This window comes from Eucalyptus grandis, chromosome 6 (assembly GCF_016545825.1).
Source record: "Eucalyptus grandis isolate ANBG69807.140 chromosome 6, ASM1654582v1, whole genome shotgun sequence".
Taxonomy (NCBI): Eukaryota; Viridiplantae; Streptophyta; class Magnoliopsida; order Myrtales; family Myrtaceae; genus Eucalyptus; species Eucalyptus grandis.
In genome coordinates this window covers 11,507,278-11,517,875 of record NC_052617.1, presented here as the reverse complement: position 1 = coordinate 11,517,875, position 10,598 = coordinate 11,507,278, and the positions used below count along the sequence as shown (strand labels likewise).

Genomic DNA, 10,598 nt, shown 5'->3' with positions numbered 1-10,598 from the left:
AAAAAGATCTGTGACTATTTGACGGAAGATGAGATTTTCATTATTGGCGTTTATGGAATGGGATGAGTTGGCAAGCAGCCGTTTAAACTTATGTCCATAATAGAATGCTGCTTGAGAATCCTAAGTTCAATAATATTTAGATGGCCTATGGATGCACTTCGAAGTTGAGGATTTCGGAATTTCAGTTGAAAAGAATGGCCTTAAGTTGGTTGTAAGGACCCGGACAGAACCCAAGTCTTATAAACTAGCTTAAGAGACACACCCCCTCTCTGCACACTTTGGAATTCCAGTTGAAAAGAATGGCCTTAAGTTGGTTGTAAGGACCCGGATAGAACCCAAGTCTTATAAACTAGCCTAGGAGACGCACCCCCTCTCTGCGCACGTCCGGGGACCGAGGGCGCGGACGTACCGCCATCCCTCCTACCCTTGGGAAGGGACCCTCACTACGGCCCCACACGCGATCCGAAGTTGGCTCTGATACCATATATAAGGACCCGGGCCTCCCAGTGTGTAATATTATCCGCTTTGAGTCTTTGGCCCTCACGGCTTTAAAATGCATTACACAGGTTAGAAAACCAAGCCTTATAAACTAAACCGTGACTCTCCCCCCTAAGCGATGTGGGATAGGAGACGCGCCCCCTCCCTGCGCACGTCCGGGGACCGAGGCCCAGACGCACCACCATCCATCCTTCCTGTGCACCGCCGCCTGGGCTGTCACATTGGTACTGACAACTCGATCTCTTGATGTGTGTCATAAGATGCAATGCCAAAAACAAATGAAAATAGAATGACTAAATGAGCATGATTATTGGAGCTTACTTTCGGAGAAACTTCACTTTGAGAAACTTCCATCAGAAGTTGAAAAAATTGCAAGGTCTATTATGGATAAGTGTGGGGGTTTGCCACTTGGGATCATTGAGATTGCGACTCCTATGAGGGGAGTGGAGGAAGTGCACAAATGGAAAGACCTGTTGTAGAGATTAGAAAACTCGAGGATGGAACTTGACGCGTTCAAGAAACTGAAACTCAATTACATGAACTTGGGTAATCCTCAAGTGCAACAATGTTTCCTGCATTTGATACTTTGTTTTGCAAAAGATATTTCTTAAGCTCATAGGGAGGATTTGACAGAGTCTTTCATAGATGAGGGCTTGTTAGGTGGAATTGCCACTCGGCAAGAACTATACGACCAATGTAACACCATATTAGGTAAAATCAGAAAGGCTTGTCTATGGGATAATCTAGAAGAAGAGGTGCCTGTGCACCCCCTGATAAGAGATATGACATTGCAAACAGTGACGAGCATAACTCACATGAACAAGGCCTGCTGGGGATTGAAAGATATTCCACAGGAAGATTACTGGACTGTTCATTTGGAAAAAGTATTTCTACAAGGCAACAAAATGGAACAAATCCCGTACAGTATATCACCAAATTGCCCTAAACTTACAAGGCTCTTGTTGGGTGGCAATGTCAAGTTTGAATTCATCCATAAATCTTTCTTCAGGCATCTAAATGGGCTGAAGGTACTTGATCTCAGAAACACTAGAATCATTGAATTACCGGACCCCATCTGTTACTTAGAGAGCTTGGAAGCACTGTTACTGCAATGGTGTACAGCATTATGTCGTATTTCTTATTTAGGAAAGTTGGGATCCCTAAGAAAGTTGGACCTCAAAGGATGTGCAGGTGTTGAAAAAATGCCAGAGGGTTTGGAGATGCTGGTAGAGCTAACGTACCTCGACCTAGATGGCACAAAGATTGAGATGTTACCAGAAGGAGTGCTAGGGAAGCTGGGGAACCTACAATATCTTGCGATTCAAGAGATGGGGGCAGGGGAAGAGGCAAAATTAAAGAAGATGGAAGCACTCTATTGCTGCGTTCCAGATGTGGAAACGTTCGATGCATGCGTGAGGCTTCTCGGGCAGGACAGCTCCCAACAGTAGTCTGGCGTTGAATGTATTAGTAGAGGATTACCGTTGGCATGATCAAAAGAGGCATATAATAATTGATAGTTGCGGCAGTGTCGCAGCAAGAGTAGATGGAGGGATTAGTGGGGATGGCTGTGCCCTACTTCCGAAAAATGTTCAAGTACTGGATGGAGGATTGTGCGATGGGTTGACAAGTTTTTGCGACATGGGCCCACTTGAGATCCTGGAGGTGTTAAAGATATATGGATGTGATAACTTGGAAGAGCTGGGTCCTCTCCACTTCCCTCACCTACGGAGCTTGAATGTGACTGGGTGCTCCAGACTGAAGTTAGAAGAGGGGCAGGGGCTTCCAAGTCTACTACTTGTGCATATCAAGGGCTCAGAGGTACTACAGGGATTAATATAGCAGCAGCTAGTCTTCAAAACATTTCTGTGGGTGAGTGTCCTAAAATGAAGCGAGCGGTGGAATGGGAGTGGCTGACCACTTGCCTTCCAAACCCGGAGTGCATTACAACATGCTATTGTGAGAAATTAGAGGAGATGATTGGCGGTCCATTTCCAAGAGGTGTCACTTGTCTTCTTAAAAATCTCATAATAAAAGGATGCAACAACGTGAAGGAGGTGTTGCTGACACACAACATGTTGCTCCACCTCCCTCTCCTCCAACAGGTGTTGAAGAGTGCGAGGGAATAGAGGTGATAATAGGCACCGTTCCCAACATGACGCCCTCCTCCTTCCCAGATTTAACATGCCCGACTCTATGGGATCTTCCGAAACTGAGGAGCATATGTGATGGCATGATGGCACCATGAGTTGCCATTCCCTAGGATATATTAGTGCGAAACGATGTCCTCACCTCAAGACCATTCCTGTGCAGCTCTTCTTGCCTGATGATGGCCTCCCGTCTCCTCAGCCTTCTCTTCGAGTGATTACAATAGACAATCGGCAAACATGGGAGTCGCTGGAGTGGGACCTTCTTCTTGCCCCGTATGCACTTGAACGCTTCCTCCGGTTCTATCCCTTGTGTCGTACCACACAATTACTTTCATTTCAGCTTGAAAGTGTCGCGTAATGGTTATCTTATTATTGAAATTTCATTGTTATGGCGCTGTCTGGAAATTAAGGGAAAAAACATAGTCCCTAATTTTGAATGAATAATAGTGGCAATGGTCCTTGCTCTTTTGTTTTGTTTTGTTTTTTGCAGCCAAGGCGCTCCTTGTACATGCAAAACATGATTCTCGCACTGACTTTACAAAAAGAGTCATTCTAACTATACGAAAATTCGGCATCAACTGATATACAAATCCTTATGTGTCCAACAATCACTTTTCGTGCTCATGAAACGATCGGAATATAAAGATGACAAAGGATTAAGGGCCGCAGAAAATTTAATATCAGTTTTAGAAATATTTTGTATGTCCAACATTTCTCATTTAGTAAAACAAAATGAATACTGACAACCTTGTTGGAAAGATGCTGAAGTCTAGAAAAGTAAAATTTGACTTATCCTTTTTCAGATCTCATTAAACTCAAATAACGAAAATAATTCTCTGTTTTAACAATGTAGATACATGTCAAAAGGGCCACTGAGAAATAAAGTAGACCAAAGAGCTATTCATTTAGGTAAATTATTCTAACACATGAAATAACATCTTGTTGGGAGAGAGGATAGGAAATTTCCTATATTTCGATGCATAGAAAAGAGTACATGGAGAGTCTATACTATCAAAGACAATTAAATTAGATATGTATAATCAAAATAGATATAGAAAATCAAAAGAAATATGACAAATATCTCTAGAGGAACAAAGTTTAAGAAGAGAAACGATAGGACGCGAGAGGAGATATGAGGAGTTTCTTTTTCTTTTTTCTTTTCTGATGTGAATAAATCCTTGTAAGTAGAACCGATTTTCAGGTGGGCATCTTGTTAGGGAAATCCCTTATGATGTTTTGAAGATGACAAAATAAATCAAAGGCTACTAACATGTTTGATGGTTGAGTAATAGACCATGCGGATGTTAAAACATGTAGAGGATATTATCAAAGTCGGAAGACGACCGGAAGACCGAACGTAACACATGTCCAAAATATATAAGAAGATTTCCAGACTTCGTGTCAAAGTACGAAGACTGCTAGACTCGAGACTCAAAGTCGAAGGCGCGACTCGAGACTCAAAGCCGAAGACGAGGACTCAAGACTCAAAGTCCGAAGACGGACTCTATCTTGAAGCTGAATTGGTGAGACCTTAAAGTCTACGGACCAGGATTGTAAAAGTCAGAGACCCAGTTTGTAAGTCTCAAGACTCATATCGTAAAGTCTCAAGACTTAGACTTTACATCAGATTCGATGAATCGTAACTCAAGCCCAATCATACAACGGCTAGTGATCTGGTTTGGATTCCACATCAAGATTGATTTGATTGATTCAATCTAATTGATTGACAATTGGATGATGAAGACAAGAACTTTCTATATGAAGAAGCTTTACTTATGGAAACCAAGATTTTGTTTGTATGGGCGATCGGAATCAATTTGGGATTTTACCTTTGTCACTCAACGGCTACCAAATCTTCTAGATACGAGCTGTCCAATGGGTATATTGGAAGACGATTCTCGGGATACTGTCAACGGTAGTTTGGAAGTGGAGGAGTATTTAAGGAGATCATGGACCGATGAGCAAGTAAGAGACGGAGCGTAGAATTTATAATTCCAAAGTCTAAGCGACTTTAGATCATATACTTGTCTCTTGAGAGCTTAAACGTTTGTAATCATGAGAGAAATACCAAGAGAGTGACTTAGTGAGATAGTGTGATCTACTACTAAGTGTTTGCACTCGGAGTTGTAATCTCTTGTTGATTGCATAGTGGAATCCAGCCAAGAAGGCTGTTATCGTGGGAGAGTGGACGTAGGCTTGGATTAAGCCGAACCACTATAAATCTTGTGTTCTTATTCTCTTCCTTAACTCCTTTATTTTGTTCATACTAGCACTCTCACATCTTGTCGCGGAACACTCTTTTTAACTTTCTTCTTGGGTTATGTTTGCCACGTCCTTCTTTACGTCCTTAGAGTCTTATGCATTAGGACAGCTGGTGATATAAACGTGACTGTTGATTGGATTTGACATTGATCGCAAATGCAAGTGTGTGTGGGGATGAGAGAGAGCGCATTGACGAAGTGCTCCTTTAGGCACAAAGCGGAGATGTAATTTACCTACAAAATTGTCACGGCCCGGATTCGGTGACCGTAGTCCGAGGACTAGCACCAGCACCTCAGGCACTTAGCAGAAATCAAACCAATGATAGACGTAGATGATGTATGCAGAAGGGAAATTGAAAGGTCCTCCGAATGGGCCTTGTCATGATTCTTTAGGAACTTTGTGATATATAACCAACAACTTAAATTAAATTATCCTTATCGAATGTATGACTGGCTGTGGTTAAGCTTCATAGAAAATACTCTTCAATCTCACAGATGCAGTATAATTCTCAGCTTGGGCTAGTTGATGGAAAAGCAGTCAACTCAATCAGTCTCTTTCTTTTCATCATCCTTTTTCCTAAGAACAATCGTCTAATCTTGACTCGAGCGTCAAACGATAAATGGAAGCAAAATGAAAAACAAATAGTTCAATTTAGATTCGATTAATTGGATTTCCTCCTCATGCAAGAAACTGTAGGAGGGTGCATTATAAACAGAAGCAATTACAAACGTCTACGCATAAACTTGTTATCTATCTGCTTAACGAGACGCTATTTCTGAGGGATTGATTCATAGTCTGGTGGCTTCTTATGCCGTATGTCGCAGGAGCCGGAACATTTGGCCGTGCCTCAGACTCGTTCTTGAGAAGAAAAGGCTCTCTCAAGGTGGTTGTATGTTGAACACCACCTTTGTTGCTTGACGACCCTACGGATTACTAGACCTATTGCCCCGTCCGCTTCATTACCGGATTCAGCACGGGTGGGATCGTACGCGCTTTCATGATATTCACTGAGCCTCGCGGGGCAGCAGGAACGTCCACTTTCTATATCTTCTCGTACGGCATCATCTATGTGTTTCCGTCTAGGCGGGCTCTCTACATTGCTTCCTCCATTCCCTCCATGCTATGTCCTCCCTTACAACTCGGAATTCCCACAGTGATATCTTTTCCGTGGGAGGATTGACGAGGGCGTGAAGCTTGTGCGAGCTATCGCCAAAGCCAACATGAAAACCTCGCCGATGGGGTCATCCTTGCACCGGCAAAAGTACAACTCAAGTGCCATAACTTGGCACCGGGGACATTTAAGTGCCATAACTTTAAAATGGTACACTTGAGTGCCTGTTTTGAAGTTAAATGAGACACTTAAGTGCCACTCCGGCGAAGATCCGACCAAATGACTTACGTGGCGAATTTCCGGCGAATTTAGTCCAAAACGGCGTCGTTTTGCACGCTGACGTGGCGGAGAAAATGCAAAAACGACGTCGTTTCGTGTCTACGTGTAAATAATAATATAAAAATTAATTAAATTAGATTTAAAATTAAAATATTCAAAAATTTAAAAAAAGTTTAAAATTTTAAAAAATTAAGAAAATTTTAAAAATTTTAAAAAATTTTAAAAATTAAGAAAAATTTAAAAAGGGGGGGGGGGGAGGATGAACGGGGCGGGCGAGGGCGAGCCCTCGCCGCCGCCGCCTCCGCCGTCGCTAGGAAGGGTCGGCGAGAGGGGAGGGTCGGCGGGGTCGCCGGCCCCGACCCGGGACGGCGAGGGCTCGAGCCCTCGCCCCAGATCTGGGCTAGGGCTCGTGGGCCCTCGCCGCCGGTCGGCGGCCTCACCGGCCCCCGGCCGGGCCCGGCGACCCGGCCGATCCTCCCCACTCCGTCGCCGACCCTTCCTGGCGGCGGGAGGAGTGAGGGCCCACGACCCCTCACGGATCCAGGCGGCGCCGCTTGGGTGCGGGCCGCGGCCTCGCCGCCTCCCCCGCCGCCGGGAAGGGCCGGCGACGGAGTGGGGAGGGTGGCCCGGGGTCGCCGGGCCCGGCCGGGAGGCGGCGGCGAGGGCCCGCGAGCCTCGCCTAGATCCGGGGGCGAGGGTCGCGGCCCTCGCCGTCGGCTCGGCCGAGGGCGCGCGACGGCCGACCCTCCCTCCGTCGCCGCCCTTCCCGGTGACGGCGGGGAGGCGGCGGCAGCGAGGGCTCAGCCCTTAGCCGCCCTGTTCAACCTCCCCCCCTTTTTTCTTTTTTTTCTTTTAAATTTTCTTAATTTTTAAAATTTTTCTTAACTTTTTAATTTTTTAAATAAATTAATTTTAAATATAATTTAATTAATTTTTATATTATTATTTACACGTAGACACGAAACGGTGTCGTTTTTTGTATTTTCTCCGCCACGTCGCCGTGCAAAACGACGCCGTTTTGGACCAAACTCGCCGGAAAATTGCCACGTCAGCCCATTTGGCCGGATTTTACGGGAGTGGCACTTAAGTGTTCCATTTTACTCCGATATTGGCACTTAAGTGTACCATTTTAAAATTATAGCACTTAAATGTCCCTCCGTGCCAAGTTATGGGCACCTGTGTGTCCCAACCTCTCCTTGCCTTTGGATGAGGAAGTGAATGAAAACTCATATCAGGTTTGATCCTGCAAAGATCATATGGACACGAAGGGGTCTCTCATTGATGTGGTGACGTTGCCTATCACTTGGCCGTGGCAATCAACTTCCTGTATTCAGTCATGTACGACGGCATAAACCTAAATGTCGTCAATCTCCTGACTAACCTTTACCTTAATGTGTTCCCCTAGGGGGTGGCTGAGGTGGCGGCCTTTACAATAACGGCAGAGCTTGATGATGTTACACGGGTATGGAAAGTGGTGAGGATGGTGTTGAGGAATTCTCCGGATCTTTGGCATGCCAGCACGTTTAATTTGCTCTTTCTCTACACGGTGGAGCTGTTTCTGACCGTGGTGAGGAATGCAGCTCTTGGCTGTGCAGCTCAGGCGTAGGCAGCTCAGGCGTGGCAAATGGGTCCGACTTTGGCACCTTTCATGGTGGTCTTAGGAGGCGGCTTCCCCCTTGCACTCTTTGCGGTTTCTGCAATTCTGGGAGGAACACTAGCGTTTTACCTCCTGGAGACGTTAAATCAGCCTCTGTATGATACAATGGCAGAAACGGAAGGTGGGGAGAGTGCATGCACGAGTGTATGAAAGAACTCAATTCTCTTACTTTAAACTAAACCCGATAAATGGAGACCTATATGACTGTTCTTGATGATTGGATTTTCCTTGTCTTTCGGTTTCACTCAATTACTTCCTTTGTAGAAGATTTTAAGGGTCGCGGGCGATGACAGCAGCATTGACTACGGGAACACATGATCGTCTTAATTTTTCTTGGTTATGCCTTTCGGACGTGAGAAACGAGGATGACAAAATCTGTCTCTAAAAGGAGGAGAGAATGTTTGCAAGAGCATCTCTTTCGAGATGTTGTGTTGCCTTAAAGCAGTTGCATCGCCTGATGAGAACACCTTATACCGAACTTCGACTCGTAGTTATTTTCAGATGAAGGCATTGTACTCGACACAATGAACCGTCCATATCTCAACAGCATTGCCATGTTGTCCAAGGCAACATATAGCTTACGATTAGAGACTTACGATGGATCAAAGTTACTACCCCTGCTATTGAAATGTAGAAAAAGAAATGTCTAGCCATTATGTTACTAACAATTTTACTCTAATCCTCTTATTTAAACATTTAAGTACCAGCGTGAATGGTAACCTGCCCTTACACAAGAGCAAGAACCCCAGTAGTTCATTGACATGAAAGGTGAGTTTACCGCAACATCGGTGCTTAAGGAGCTCTCTCACTAGGTGGCACAACCAACTCTATGTTGAATTTGCGGAAAATTGTATCTCTCGGACAAAGAAAATTTCTACTTTTAGCCCTTGTACTTTCACACTTTTTCTGATTACATTATTATACTTTTAATTTGTCTAAGTAATTCCTTCTACTTCAACAAATTTACTAATCAAATGCTTCCGAGACCAAATCCGACCAAATTCAGCTAACGTGGTCATCAAATGACTCCAAAGTATGATGTAGTAATATATGTGTGAGATTTTGTGATTATTGTCAACTATTTTGAAAAATCAAGTTGTTAAATGAAAATATGATTTTTTATTTAAATATTTTAATAGTCTTCCTCACGAGTAAGCTGAACTTTAATATTAGCTTAAAGTATGGAAATATATGATTGGGGAAGTAAATAAAAACCTGGCAAGTTCGAACATTTTGGTACCATTGAGATTTTATGGACTTTGAAAAATAATCCGAACGGTCATATTATTTTCATTTAGAAATTATATTATAGATTTTTGTGAAAAAAGTTGTTATCGTAGATTTAATTGAGCACGTGTCTTACAAGACGCTGGTCAACAAGGCTATGATACTATTTTCCCTCACCTTCTCTCAGGTCGACCAGATCTCACGACACGACACTGCCCACCATTCTTGACCTATCCATAAAGTATGTAAGTAGCGTACAGGGCGTCACATGCGTTGCCAGTTTACCACCAGAAGTGATGATGAAACCAGACAACACACATCCATTATATTCTTTCTTTCTTTTTCTTTTTTCTTTTTTTTTTTTTGGGCGGAGGGGAGTTGTAAATCACATCCCTTTGGGATGTCGAGGCACCCCCATCTATCGATCTGAACGGTTCGTAGAAAAAGTTACGCTCTAAATTAGCAAAAGAAGTGTTAAAAAAAAAGTTTCAGCCAAAACCCAAATAAAATGAATAGATATCACAAGATCGGCGTCGTCCATGGGAGATGGAGAGCCTTATGAATGTGGTTTTTTTTTTGGTGAATGTGTTTATTAAAATAAAGGGAACCGACGGAGTTAAGAGTTTTGTTCTCGTCCACAAAAGATGTTGTGAGGACCAAGGAATGCATTGCTTTACTTCTTGTGGGGAAAGTTGAACCTTTGGCAAAATCTGATTTGCCTTTTGAGCAAGATCGAGGTATCGAAGGAAATGCATGTGCTAAGTACTCTTCAAGTAAGTCCTCCTATATATTTTTCTTATTTTTTTATGGTCCAGGCTTGCTTTTATTTTTTTTCAAATTATATCAATATTTCACTCCTATAATTATTTATTTGTTAAGACATTTCAAGTACCTCCATGAATCCCTAGTATTCTTATTACCCCGTGTTCATTTTGTACTCCCTTGTTTCCCTGTCAATCGCATGCACCTCTTCAAGTCATTTGAATGGGTTAATTTCGAGTACTTAGTAATTGTGCTTGTCATGGTGAATTGCTATTTTTCTCATACTTAATTTAACTCTTTTGTGGATTTCTAGAATGTAGGTGTCTTTTCTAACATTTTTGTATAGTACTTTTATGTCAATGTTCATCACAAACTCAAGCTATATATGTGTATTTAGAATCTAGTAATATGATATTAATAAAGAATAGACTAGTAAATCACAGATTTCCCATAATCTTATCCATTGTAAAGGCAACTATGTGGACCGTTTCATAGTCCATAGTGTCAATCAACCCCGTGACTTCAGTCTTCATTGCGAATTTCCTCTGGGGTGGACAGAGAACCCAAATTGCCTTTTGCATCAGATTCTTCCAACTGAAACCTAGCGAGGGATGCAATCTGTTCCGGCCATCTTGCCATCCGGACAACATTAAAA

General features: G+C 43.1%; 1 pseudogene; it reads left to right on the top strand.

The window, feature by feature from the left end:
- Nucleotides 1-2,136: 2,136 nt before the first annotated feature.
- On the top strand, nt 2,137-8,104 carry LOC120294310 (annotated as a pseudogene).
- Nucleotides 8,105-10,598: the final 2,494 nt, after the last annotated feature.